We start from the raw sequence: 15,056 nt of genomic DNA on the forward strand, positions 1-15,056 counted from the left end.
CAAGCATGATCCTTGTGTCTTCTGCACGGGTCTTGGCCTCGGCGTCCATCCTCCTCGCCTCGGCGTCACGCAATTTGGCCTCGGCGTCTTCCTTTTTGGCCTCGACGTTGATACGTCTCCGACGTATCGATAATTTCTTATGTTCCATGCCACATTATTGATGATATCTACATGTTTTATACACATTATATGTCGTATTTATGCATTTTCCGGCACTAACCTATTAACGAGATGCCGAAGAGCCGGTTCTTTGTTTTACGCTGTTTTTGGTTTCAGTAAATCCTAGTAAGGAAATATTCTCGGAATTGGACGAAATCAACGCCCGGGGTCCTATTTTTGCACAAAGCTTCCGGAAGACCGAGGGGAAAGGAAGTGGGGCCACGAGGCGCCGCCACAACGGGCGGCGCGGCCCGAGTCTTGGCCGCGCGGCCCTGGTGTGTGGGGCCCTCGTGTGGCCCCCGCGTTGCCCTTCCGCCTACTTAAAGCCTTCGTCGCGAAACCCCGATACCGAGAGCCACGATACGGAAAACCTTTCAGAGACGCCTCCGCCGCCAATCCCATCTCGGGGGATTCAGGAGATCGCCTCCGGCACCCTGCCGGAGAGGGGAATCATCTCCCGGAGGACTCTTCACCGCCATGGTCACCTCCGGAGTGATGAGTGAGTAGTTCACCCCTGGACTATGGGTCCATAGCAGTAGCTAGATGGTTGTCTTCTCCTTATGTGCTTCATTGTCGGATCTTGTGAGCTGCCTAACATGATCAAGATCATCTATCCGTAATGCTATATGTTGTGTTTGTCGGGATCCGATGGATAGAGAATACTATGTTATGTTGATTATCAATCTATTACCTATGTGTTGTTTATGATCTTGCATGCTCTCCGTTATTAGTAGAGGCTCTGGCCAAGTTTTTGCTCTTAACTCCAAGAGGGAGTATTTATGCTCGATAGTGGGTTCATGCCTCCATTAAATGCAGGACGAGTGACGGAAAGTTCTAAGGTTGTGGATGTCTTGTTGCCACTAGGGATAAAACATTGATGCTATGTCTAAGGATGTAGTTATTGATTACATTACGCACCATACTTGATGCAATTGTCCGTTGTTTACAACTTAATACTGGAAGGGGTTCGGATGATAACCTCGAAGGTGGACTTTTTAGGCATAGATGCATGCTTGGATAGCGGTCTATGTACTTTGTCGTAATGCCCAATTAAATCTCACAATACTCATCATATCATGTATGTGCATTGTCATGCCCTCTCTATTTGTCAATTGCCCGACTGTAATTTGTTCACCCAACATGCTATTTATCTTATGGGAGAGACACCTCTAGTGAACTGTGGACCCCGGTCCATTCTTTTACATTGAATACAATCTATTGCAATACTTGTTCTACTTGTTTTCCGCAAACAATCATCATCCACACTATACATCTAATCCTTTGTTACAGCAAGCCGGTGAGATTGACAACCTCACCTGTTTCGTTGGGGCAAAGTACTTTGGTTGTGTTGTGCGGGTTCCACGTTGGCGCCGGAATCCCTGGTGTTGCGCCGCACTACATCCCGCCGCCATCAACCTTCAACGTGCTTCTTGGCTCCTCCTGGTTCGATAAACCTTGGTTTCTTTCTGAGGGAAAACTTGCCGCTGTACGCACCACACCTTCCTCTTGGGGTTCCCAACAGACGCGTGTTGTACGCGTATCAAGCATATTTTCTGGCGCCGTTGCCAGGGAGATCAAGACACGCTGCAATGGGAGTCTCCACAATCCAATCTCTTTACTTTGTTTTTGTCTTGCTTTATTTTATTTACTACTTTGTTTGCTGCATTATATCAAAACACAAAAAAATTAGTTGCTAGCTTTACTTTATTTACTGTCTTGTTCTCTATATCGAAAACACAAAAAAATTAGTTACTTGCATTTATTTTATCTAGTTTGCTTTATTTACTACTGCTAAAATGAGTAATCCTGAAGTTGAAGTTCGTTCGTTTAAGCAACAAGGGGGAGAATGTTTAAAAGATGCTTGGTATAGAATTAGTGATGCCCATAATAGGTGCACTAAGAAACACTCCACCACTATCCTACTCGGGAATTTTTATGTTGGTATCTCTAGTCTGGAATAGGTATGTTCTTGATTGTCTCGCAGGAGGTAACTTCCTAGGCGCTCCTGCTTTAGAAGCTAGTTGCATTATTGAGAGTTTATTTGGAATACCACCTGTTAATGAAGTTAAAATTGAAACCTCTCTTGAAGATGTTATGAAAAAATTGAAACCATAGAGAAAAAATTTCCAAGTGTTGAAACTAAATTGGAAATGTTACTTGATAAAACTGATGAACTTGATAAATCCTTAGGAGAAATTGATGAAAGAATTAGTGTCCTAGGAACTTGTGTTGTCCATGATAATCAAATCAATAGGATTGGCGAACTTGAAAAAGCTATGGGAACTTTGGGTTCAACTTTTTCTTCTCTTAAGTTTAAGGAGAAAGCTTATGTGGGTAAGGAGCAAAAGTTTATGTATGTTTCTAAAGTGCCTAAACCAAAAAAATATTATTATAGGCCTAAAATTGACAAAGCCATTAGTACCACTACAGATGGGGGAGCTTATGATATCGATGCTCCATCTCTAGATAATACTTGATACACACTTTCTGCGCCTAGCTGAAAGGCGTTAAAGAAAAGCGCTTATGGGAGACAACTCATGTTTTTACTACAGTACTTTATTTTATATTTGAGTCTTGGAAGTTGTTTACTACTGTAGCAACCTCTCCTTATCTTAGTTTTGTGCATTGTTGTGCCAAGTAAAGTCTTTGATAGTAAGGTTCATACTAGATTTGGATTACTGCGCAGAAACAGATTTCTTTGCTGTCACGAATTTCGACCTGCCTCTCTGTAGGTAGCTCATAAAAATATGCCAATTTACGTGCGTGATCCTCAGATATGTACGCAACTTTCATTCAATTTGGGCATTTTCATTTGAGCAAGTCTGGTGCCATTTTAAAATTCGTCTTTAAGAACTGTTCTGTTTTGACAGATTCTGCCTTTTATTTCGCATTGCCTCTTTTGCTATGTTGGATGAATTTCTTTGATCCATCAATGTCCAGTAGCTTTGTGCAATGTCCAGAAGTGTTAAGAATGATTATGTCACCTCTGAACATGTAAATTTTTATTGTGCACTAACCCTCTAATGAGTTGTTTCGAGTTTGGTGTGGAGGAAGTTTTCAAGGATCAAGAGAGGGAGATGATACAATATGATCAAGGAGAGTGAAAGCTCTAAGCTTGGGGATGCCCCGGTGGTTCACCCCTGCATATTTTAAGAAGACTCAAGAATCTAAGCTTGGGGATGCCCAAGGCATCCCCTTCTTCATCGACAACATTATCAGGTTCCTCCCCTGAAACTATATTTTTATTCCATCACATCTTATGTACTTTGCTTGGAGCGTCGGTTTGTTTTTGTTTTTGTTTTTGTTTGAATAAAATGGATCCTAGCATTCATTGTGTGGGAGAGAGACACGCTCCGCTGTTGCATATGGACAAATATGTCCTTAGGCTTTACTCATAGTATTCATGGCGAAGGTTGAATCTTCTTCGTTAAATTGTTATATGGTTGGAATTGGGAAATGCTACATGTAGTAATTCTGAAATGTCTTGAATAATTTGATACTTGGCAATTTTTGTGCTCATGTTTAAGCTCTTGCATCATAAACTTTGCACCCATTAATGAAGAAATACATAGAGCTTGCTAAAATTTGGTTTGCATATTTGGTCTCTCTAAAGTCCAGATAATTTCTAGTATTGAGTTTTGAACAACAAGGAAGACGGTGTAGAGTCTTATAATGTTTACAATGTGTCTTTTATGTGAGTTTTGCTGCACCGGCTCATCCTTGTGTTTGTTTCAAATAACCTTGCTAGCTTAAACCTTGTATCGAGAGGGAACACTTCTCATGCATCCAAAATCCTTGAGCCAACCACTATGCCATTTGTGTCCACCATACCTACCTACTACATGGTATTTCTCCGCCATTCCAAAGTAAATTGCTTGAGTGCTACCTTTAAATTTCCATCATTCGCCTTTGCAATATATAGCTCATGGGACAAATAGCTTAAAAACTATTGTGGTATTGAATATGTACTTATGTACTTTATCTCTTATTAAGTTGCTTGTTGTGCGATAACCATGTTCACGGGGACGCCATCAACTACTCTTTGTTGAATATCATGTGAGTTGCTATGCATGTCCGTCTTGTCTGAAGTAAGGGAGATTTACCACTCATTTAATGGTTAGAGCATGCATATTGTTAGAGAAGAACATTGGGCCGCTAACTAAAGCCATGAATCATGGTGGAAGTTTCAATTTTGGACATATATCCTCAATCTCATATGAGAACATTAATTGTTGCTACATGCTTATGCATTAAAGAGGAGTCCATTATATGTTGTCTATGTTGTCCCGGTATGGATGTCTAAGTTGAGAATAATCAAAAGCGAGAAATCCAAATGCGAGCTTTCTCCTTAGACCTTTGTACAGGCGGCATAGAGGTACCCCTTTGTGACACTTGGTTAAAACATGTGTAGTGCAATGATAATCCTGGTAATCCAAGCTAATTAGGACAAGGTGCGGGCACTATTAGTATACTATGCATGAGGCTTGCAACTTGTAAGATATAATTTACATGATACATATGCTTTATTACTACCGTTGACAAAATTGTTTCATGTTTTAAAAACCAAAGCTCTAGCACAAATATAGCAATCGATGCTTTCCTCTTTGAAGGACCTTTCTTTTACTTTTATGTTGAGTCAGTTCACCTATCTCTTTCCACCTCAAGAAGCAAACACTTGTGTGAACTGTGCATTGATTCTTACATACTTGCATATTGCATTTGTTATATTACTCTATATTGACAATTATCCATGAGATATACATGTTACAAGTTGAAAGCAACCGCTGAAACTTAATCTTCTTTTGTGTTGCTTCAATACCTTTACTTTGATTTATTGCTTTATGAGTTAACTCTTATGCAAGACTTATTGATGCTTGTCTTGAAAGTACTATTCATGAAAAGTCTTTGCTTTATGATTCAGTTGTTTACTCATGTCATTACCATTGTTTTGATCGCTGCATTCATTACATATGCTTACAATAGTATGATCAAGGTTATGATGGCATGTCACTCCGAAATTATCTTTGTTATCGTTTACCTGCTCGGGACGAGCGAGAACTAAGCTTGGGGATGCGATACGTCTCCGACGTATCGATAATTTCTTATGTTCCATGCCACATTATTGATGATATCTACATGTTTTATACATATTATATGTCGTATTTATGCATTTTCCGGCACTAACCTATTAACGAGATGCCGAAGAGCCGATTCTTGTTTTCTGCTCGTTTTTGGTTTCAGAAATCCTAGTAAGGAAATATTCTCGGAATTGGACGAAATCAATGCCCGGGGTCCTATTTTTGCATGAAGCTTCCGGAAGACCGAGGGGAAAGGAAGTGGGGCCACGAGGCGCCGCCACAACAGGGCGGCGCGGCCCGGGTCTTGGCCGCGCGGCCTCGGTGTGTGGGGCCCTCGTGTGGCCCCCGCGTTGCCCTTCCGCCTACTTAAAGCCTTCGTCGCGAAACCCCCGATGCGAGAGCCACGATACGGAAAACCTTCCGGAGACGCCGCCGCCGCCAATCCCATCTCGGGGGATTCGGGAGATCGCCTCCGGCACCCTGCCGGAGAGGGGAATCATCTCCCGGAGGACTCTTCACCGCCATGGTCGCCTCCGGAGTGATGAGTGAGTAGTTCACCCCTGGACTATGGGTCCATAGCAGTAGCTAGATGGTTGTCTTTTCCTTATGTGCTTCATTGTCGGATCTTGTGAGCTGCTGATACGTCTCCGACGTATCGATAATTTCTTATGTTCCATGCCATATTATTGATGATACCTACATGTTTTATGCACACTTTATGTCATATTCGTGCATTTTCAGGAACTAACCTATTAACAAGATGCCGAAGAGCCAGTTCTTTGTTTTCTCGCTGTTTTTGGTTTCGAAATCCTAGTAACGAAATATTCTCGGAATTGGACGAAATCAAGACCCGGGGTCCTATTTTGCCACGAAGCTTCGGAAGACCGAAGAGGAGTCGAAGTGGGGCCACGAGGGGCCGCCACCATAGGGCGGCGCGGCCCGGGTCTTGGCCGCGCCGACCTGTGGTGTGGGGCCCTCGTGTGGCCCCCCACGTTGCCCTTCCGCCTACTTAAAGCCTCCGTCGCGAAACCCACGATGCGAAAAACCACGATACGGAAAACCTTCCGGAGACGCCGCCGCCGCCAATCCCATCTCGGGGGATTCACGGAGATCTCCTCCGGCACCCTGCCGGAGAGGGGATTCATCTCCCGGAGGACTCTACACCGCCATGGTCGCCTGCGGAGTGATGAGTGAGTAGTTCACCCTGGACTATGGGTCCATAGCGGTAGCTAGATGGTTGTCTTCTCCTCATTGTGCTTCATTGTTGGATCTTGTGAGCTGCCTAACATGATCAAGATCATCTATCTGTAATGCTATATGTTGTGTTTGTCGGGATCCGATGGATAGAGAATACCATGTTATGTTAATTATCAAGTTATTACCTATGTGTTGTTTATGATCTTGCATGCTCTCCGTTATTAGTAGAGGCTCGGCCAAGTTGATGCTAGTAACTCCAAGAGGGAGTATTTATGCTCGATAGTGGGTTCATGCCTACATTGATATGCAGGGAGTGACAGAAACCCCTAAGGTTGTGTTGTGTTGTTGCCACTAGGGATAAAACATTGATGCTATGTCTAAGGATGTAGTTGTTGATTACATTACGCACCATACTTAATGCAATTGTACATTGCTTTGCAACTTAATACTTGGAGGGGTTCGGATGATAACCTTGAAGGTGGACTTTTTAGGCATAGATGTAGTTGGATGGCGGTCTATGTACTTTGTCGTAATGCCCAATTAAATCTCACTATACTTATCATGACATGTATGTGCATTGTTATGCCCTCTCTATTTGTCAATTGCCCGACTGTAATTTGTTCACCCAACATGCTTTTATCTTATGGGAGAGACACCTCTAGTGAACTGTGGACCCCGGTCCATTCTTTAATATTGAAATACAAATCTCGTTGCAATACTTGTTTTACTTTGTTTTCTCGCAAACAATCATCTTCCACACAATACGGTTAATCCTTTGTTACAACAAGCCGGTGAGATTGACAACCTCAGCTGTTTCGTTGGGGCAAAGTACTTTGGTTGTGTTGTGCGGGTTCCACGTTGGCGCCGGAATCCCTGGTGTTGCGCCGCACTACATCCCGCCGCCATCAACCTTCAACGTGCTTCTTGGCTCCTCCTGGTTCGATAAACCTTGGTTTCTTTCCGAGGGAAAACTTGATGCTGTGCGCATCATACCTTCCTCTTGGGGTTCCCAACGAACGTGTGAAATACACGCCATCAGTGAGCTGCCTAACATGATCAAGATCATCTATCTGTAATACTATATGTTGTGTTTGTCGGGATCCGATGGATAGAGAATACTATGTTATGTTGATTATCAATCTATTACCTATGTGTTGTTTATGATCTTGCATGCTCTCCGTTATTAGTAGAGGCTCGGCCAAGTTTTTGCTCTTAACTCCAAGAGGAGTATTTATGCTCGATAGTGGGTTCATACCTCCATTAAATGCGGGACAGATGACGAGTAAGTTCTAAGGTTGTGGATGTCTATGTTGCCACTAGGGATAAAACATTGATGCTATGTCTAAGGATGTAGTTATTGATTACATTACGCACCATACTTAATGCAATTGTCCGTTGTTTACAACTTAATGCCGGAAGGGGTTCGGATGATAACCTGAAGGTGGACTTTTTAGGCATAGATGCATGTTGGATAGCGGTCTATGTACTTTGTCGTAATGCCCAATTAAATCTGAATATACTAATCATATCATGTATGTGCATGGTCATGCCCTCTCTATTTGTCAATTGCCTCGACTGTAATTTGTTCACCCAACATGCTATTTATCTTATGGGAGAGACACCTCTAGTGAACTGTGGACCCCGGTCCATTCTTTTACATTGAATACAATCTCATCGCAATACTTGTTCTACTGTTTTCACGCAAACAATCATCATCCACACTATACATCTAATCCTTTGTTACGAGCAAGCCGGTGAGATTGACAACCTCACTTTGTTTCGTTGGGGCAAAGTACTTTGGTTGTGTTGTGCAGGTTCCACGTTGGCGCCGGAATCCCTGGTGTTGCGCCGCACTACATCCCGCCGCCATCAACCTTCAACGTGCTTCTTGGCTCCTCCTAGTTCGATAAACCTTGGTTTATTTCTGAGGGAAAACTTGCCGCTGTACGCATCACACCTTCCTCTTGGGGTTCCCAACGGACGCGTGTTGTACGCGTATCAGACGTCTATCCTTTGGACCTCAATGACCTCCTTCGCGAGGTTGTGGTAGATGGCAGCTGCGGCCTCTTTTTCCAGACGCCTCTTCTCGTCCCTAGCAGCCAAGGCGGCAAGATTCCCGACCATTATCTTCTCCATGCTCTGGATGAACGCAATGGTCTGCGCCTCCCGGGCTAGATCGGCGTTGGTAGCCTTATGGCCTCAGGGACGAGGTGGAAGGGTTGGACGGCCTTGATTGTCGTCTTCGCCGTCGAGGTTGATCGTTGTCCCATTCCTGACAGCTTCGTTGTAGGAAGCAAAGCTTGTCATCCACTTGTTGGCGTCCTTGAGCACGTCCCAACAATGGACCATATGGAAGCCCTTCTTATGCGTCGCCCTGAACTTCTCCAAGGCGCGGGATACCTGCAATCATAGCCGCTAATAATGTACATAGAATGATGCAAATAGTGTAGAATGATGATGGTTGTATCGTGTTTACCACTGAAACGACGCCAGCGCCGCTTACGGGGTTGTTCTTAGCATGTTCGATCGCGGAGCAGAACTTGCTTGTCTCTTGTTTGATGTAGTTTCATCTTTTTCGGAGGGACTTCCGTCCGAGGACTTGGGATATGGTAGGGCGGGTGCATCTTGGTCTCGTTGTACTGCTGCAAGACCTTGGCCCAATAGACCTTGCCCTTTTGGTGTGCGCTATTAATACAGTCATGGCTCGTTGCTAGCCACGCTTCTCACAAACACTTGTCCTCGTCGTCCACGAAGCCTTGTGCCCTACGGCTCTCCCCCTTCTTCTTGGTAGCAATGTTCGTGGGGACAGGCTGTGTTGGCGCGTCATCGAAGTCATCGACGGACACGGATGTTAGCTGCGTCTGCTGGGTGGCGAACAGCTGTGCGGTTTCGATGTCCTCCGCATCTTGTGTTGGTTTCCAGTCATCATGCGGGCATGTCCCGGCCCGATCATCGCCAACGAAGCCGCCGCCGAAGATCAAGGCCTGGATGTCTGTCTCATGGCGGTCCTTCCAATAGGCCTACGAATGACCGGACGTCAGACGCATGATACACGACACTCGCACACATTGAGAGAGCTCACGTACCGGGTCGTCCATCGTCGGGGCAGGCGGCGCCATTTCGTCGAACAGGATGCGGGGTTGTGGCATGCTCTCCTCCGGCACCTGGCGCGTCGTGTGTGTCGCGCCCGGGCAGGAGTCACCGCTTCCAGGCGTCCGGTTGAGGTCAGGAACCGCCGCCCCGTTGAACTGCTCCGGCGCCCCGGTCAACTGCACCGGCGGCACGCCGGAGGCGAACCGCGATGCCGGGTGGACCTGCAAGGGAGCGGGAGTTCCAGGACGCAGCTGGGAACTTACCGAGCTCACCGACGAGGCCGGAGGAGTGACGCTGGTGATCCCCTCTCTCTTGACGAGCATGTACCTATGGTCGTGGCTACGGGGGTGTGTGGGGCGGCGGCGGGTGCGAGGGTTTGCTCCGCATCCATGGCGGTGGCTACGGCGGTGAGGACGTCCATCGCTTCTGGACTGCTCGCGTCGGTCTAGTTTGATATTTCGCGCGGGGAATGCCCACTGGCGGGAATAATATCGGCCTCCCAGCCACTGACGCGCGGGTCCTACGTCTTTTTCGGCGGACACTCGGCGCGATCGCGGAGCGTCCGCGGAGACGCAAACCGGGCGCATATTTGGGTCAGGTTTGCGTCTCCGCGGAAGGCCCGGTCACTTTGCGTCGCCCCGCTGGAGCAGGCCCAGGCGCATTTCCGGTCACGGCAGACGCAAACGGTCACTCAGCGTCCTTTTGCGTCGCGCTGCTGGAGATGCCCTAAGGCAAACAGGGAGAGAAGACACTCAAGAGTCTAACACGATCATCCTCGATGGTAAAAGGCTGCCGATGTGTCTGAAAAGGTGAACTCCAGTAGAAGAAAAAGAGGTGCCTTTGCTGACGACGAGCTGGCGGTCTTCACCAACATAACTATTTTTGTGAAGAACGTTGCATAGACCATCCGGGGCAAGAAGCCCACAGACATGCACCATAACCTGTACAAGGCGGTTATGGATATGGTTGGCTTCACCGAAGAGGATCTCATGGCGGCGCTGAGCCACCTCGTCGACCACAAAGACCAGGGTTCCAGCTTTATGGGCCTGAACGACCCACACCGTACCCTCTGGCTGAGGAAATACCTTGCCAAGTACAACTACAACCTTTAGTGGTGCCCTTGAGGGCGTGGGTGAGGGGATGCATGCATGGAGGTGATGGAGTTGGCTTATGCCTTGATGATGATGATGATGATGTACATTTTGGTTGTAGGTAGGGATGAAAGACTTCTGATGGCCCCTTTTTGTAAGTATGATGAGGTGGTATACTAGTAACCTCTCATGTGATGGTGAACTTGCAGTGTTACGATGACACCAACTTTTGTTTTGGTGATAGGATGACACCATAATAGTGTAGGATGATCTTGTGATCCACTTGCGTTAGTTTATCATTTGTTGCCAACATTTGTGGCGTTCTCTTATGACTTGGTTGTAGTTGTGCTGCTATGTTATGACTTGGTTCATGCTTGTGATCGATCAACAACCTTACCAGTTCTTTCTTTGCCGTGCTAGTGGTATGTGGTGTTCCGAAGAAGGGTTCCCTGAATCTACAACTTATGGAGGATCTATCAAGACCAAGTCAGTGGCTACTTCAACAACAACTACAGAGCGTATGGAACATTGGAGGCGACACAATAAGAGTACCAGAGCTTCTTGGATGATGAGGCTATCAAAATTGAGGCAATCGATCAGCCAGTGTCGTTGGCACAACTGCCCCCGAAGGTAGTGCCTGCTCTACAAGGAGCACCTGCAGGTACATGAGAGAAGGGTCAAAGATTTCATCACTCTGAGTATAGTGTGCATAGTCCCAAAATTTATTATTGATTGATTCAGGGTTATGTTATTGCTTGTTCTCAAATTACTTGTATCTAGTCACCCTTTGAACTTTAAAGGTGTCCTAGCATTTATGTTTTACTACTTCATAAAGGACAAGCTGAGTACCACTTTGCTCAGTTTTCTCTATGCTCAAAAACAAAGAGTTGCTTTCGGTGCACAATTATTCATGATCTTTTGTTTGAGTTACTTCTCATGTTGTAACATAGTTGCTAAGTTCTATTGTTAGAATTATGTCTATCATGCCTATGTATAGAGTACTTTGATCCCAGCTCACAATGCTTTTACAATAAACTTGATCAATATTGTGTTGGCTTCATGTCACCTCAAAATTTATTTTTGTTATCACTTACCTACTCGAGGACGAGCATGAGTTAAGCTTGGGGGTGCTGATACGTTGCAAACTTATCTATAATTTTTGATGCTCCATACTTGTTTTACACCAATTTCTATGTTTTGTTTACACTTCATTGCACTTTGAAAGGGTATTTTACCCTTATCCATTATTTTGGTAACTATGACACCGTGCTAGTGTATTTGGACTAATACATGTCTACAAGATGATTCCCAGATATTAGCCAAAGAGGTATAATGGTGTATCAATGGAACAAGAAGGCAACGGGAGACCCCCCCCCCACTTCGATGAAAAATCAACAAGGTTTTCCGAGCACGGCCGGTCCCGGCACCGGTCAGACCGGCCCTGGCACCAGACCACCCGGTCGCCAACCGGGCCCAGCACCTGTGCCATCTGGGCAGATTCCAGTAAAGGAGGGCGAGCACTCCGGTCAGCGTCCGGTCGCCAGCCCGGTTTGGACCGGCTGCTCCGGCCCATGGCCCGGTCGGACCGGGCTCTAGACCGAGCTACCCGGTCGCCAACCGGGCCCAGCACCTGTGCCATCCGGGCGTGATCCAGTAACGTCAGAAGCATGTCCGATCAAGACCCGGTGCCATCTCCGGTTGGAAACCGGCCGGTCTGGTCACTGGCCCGGTCGAACCGGCCTGTGGACCGGCCTGTCCGGCGCCAAATCCGGTCGACCGGGTTCCTCGAGGAATCTGCTGATGTGTAAGTGGGCAACGGCCAGATTTCGAAGAACACTATAAAAAGCCCTTCTCCTACCTCTGAAAAGTTAGGCACTACACTACAAGCTGTTCTTGAGCTCTCTCTCTCATACTCCATTGCTAGAAACACCAAAAGCCTCAGATCTCCCTCCTCCTCCACCCAAACTCAAATCCCTCCGGGGAATCAATAGAGGAGGACCCGATCTCTTGTTCTACCAAGCCAAATCTCATTCCCCCTTGTATTCATCAAGAAGCTTGCTCTCTAGGGTTCCTTGGAAACCATAGGTGGGCAAGAGTGGTCCGGAAGCATCCGGGTTGTGGATTTTCTCCGGGCAAGATTGTGAAGGTTTGGAGGCTACCTCAAAGTATACCACAAGTGAGTGAGCTATTCCTTCGTGGGATAGGCTCCGGAGAATAGGGTGAGCCTTCGTGGCGTGGGGAATCCTTCGTGGGACCTCCACCCCTTCAAACGTGACGTACCTTCTTGCAAAGGAAGGGAACACGGGAATACATCCTCGTCTCCGCGTGCTATCGGTTATCTCTAACCGAACTACTTACTTGTGATTTAGCTGCTCGTGAGAGCCTTCGTGCTCGAGTTAGTTGTATCCTCATATAGGTTGTTTCACCTAGTTTGCATTAGGCTCACCTTTATATTCCGCAAAGCCTAATATTGGAAAGAAAGAATTAAAATCTGTAGAAACCTATTCACCCCCCTATAGGTTTACCATCTCCATACTTTCACACTTTTATGCATTTTCCGGAACTAACCTATTGACAAGATGCCAAAGTGCTAGTTTCATGTTTTTTGCTATTTTGTATTTCAGAAAATTTGTACATGACATATTCTCTTAGTTGGGCGAAACAAAAGCGAAGTTCCTATTTTACTGTAATGAAGACGAAGTCCGAAGGAGAGGCGAAGAGGTGCCACGAGGCGGCCACACCAGGCCTGGGCGCGCCCCACCCCCTGGCCGTGCCTAGGGGTGGTGTGGGCCCCTCGGGCACCCACCGACCTCGCCCTTCTGCCTATTTATTCACGTGTTTGAGAAAAACCTAAATACCCGAGCCTCCATCCACGAAAAGTTCCGTTGCGGCCGCCATCGCTGACCCTAGCTCGGGAGGGGTTCTGAAGCTCTTCCTGGCACCCTGCCAAAGAGGGAGATCATCACCGGAGACCTCTACATCACCATGCACGCCTCCGAAGTGATGCGTGAGTAGTTCATCTCTGGACTACGGGTCCATAGCAGTAGCTAGATGGTTGTCTTCTCCAATTTATGCTTCATGTGTAGATCTTGTGAGCTACCTATCATGATTAAGATCATCTTTATGTAATGCTACATGTTGTGTTTGCTGGGATCCGATGAATATTGAATATTATGGTTAAGATTGAGTATATACTTGTCATATGTTATTTGTGATCTTGCATGCTCTCTGTTGCTAGTAGATGCTCTGGCCAAGTATATGCTTGTGACTCCAAGAGGGAGTATTTATGCTTGATAGTGGGTTTATTCCTCTAGTAATCTTGAAGAGTGACAATAACTTCTAAGGTTGTAGATGTGTTGTTGCTACTAGGGAGAAAAAACAACAATGCTTTGTTTAAGGATAATTCTATTGTTTACTTTGCACACTTTGCTTAATGTGACAATATGTTGCTTGCAACTTAATACTATAAGGGGTGCGGACGCTAACCGGAAGGTGAATTATTAGTCATAGACGCAGTTGGATTACAATCTATGTATTATGTTGTAATTTCCAAATGAATCTCATAGTAATCATCTTGTCATGTATGGTTTGTATTCTGTCAATTGCCCAATGATACGTCTCCGACGTATCGATAATTTCTTATGTTCCATGCCACATTATTGATGATATCTACATGTTTTATGCACACTTTATGTCATATTCGTGCATTTTCTGGAACTAACCTATTAACAAGATGCCGAAGTGCCGGCTTCTGTTTTCTCGCTGTTTTTGGTTTCGAAATCCTAGTAACGAAATATTCTCGGAATTGGACGAAATCAACGCCCAGGTTCCTATTTTCACCGGAAGCATCCAGAACACCCGAGAGCCGCCAGAGGGGGGCCATGTGGGCCCCAGACGACAGGGTAGCGTGGCCTGGGCCCTGGCCGCGCCCCCTATGGTGTCGCCGCCTCGTCGCCCCTCCGACTCCGCCTCTTCGCCTATATAAAGGTCCCTGACCTAAAACTTCGAGACGGAAAGAGCCACGGTACGAGAAACCTTCCAGAGCCGCCGCCATCGTGAAGCCAAGATCTGGGGGACAGGAGTCTCTGTTCCGGCACGCCGCCGGGACGGGGAAGTGCCCCCGGAAGGCTCCTCCATCGACACCACCGCCATCTTCATCAACGCTGCTATCTCCCATGAGGAGGGAGTAGTTCTCCATCGAGGCTCGGGGCTGTACCGGTAGCTATGTGGTTCATCTCTCTCCTATGTGCTTCAATACAATAATCTCATGAGTTGCCTTACATGATTGAGATTCATATGATGATGCTTGTAATCTAGATGTCATTATGCTAGTCAAGTGAGTTTTACTTATGTGATCTCCGGAGACTCCTTGTCCCACGTGTGTAAAGGTGACAGTGTGTGCACCGTGTGGGTCTCTTAGGCTATATTTCACAGAATA

The sequence above is a fragment of the Lolium rigidum genome, chromosome 7, assembly GCF_022539505.1.
Source record: "Lolium rigidum isolate FL_2022 chromosome 7, APGP_CSIRO_Lrig_0.1, whole genome shotgun sequence".
Taxonomy (NCBI): Eukaryota; Viridiplantae; Streptophyta; class Magnoliopsida; order Poales; family Poaceae; genus Lolium; species Lolium rigidum.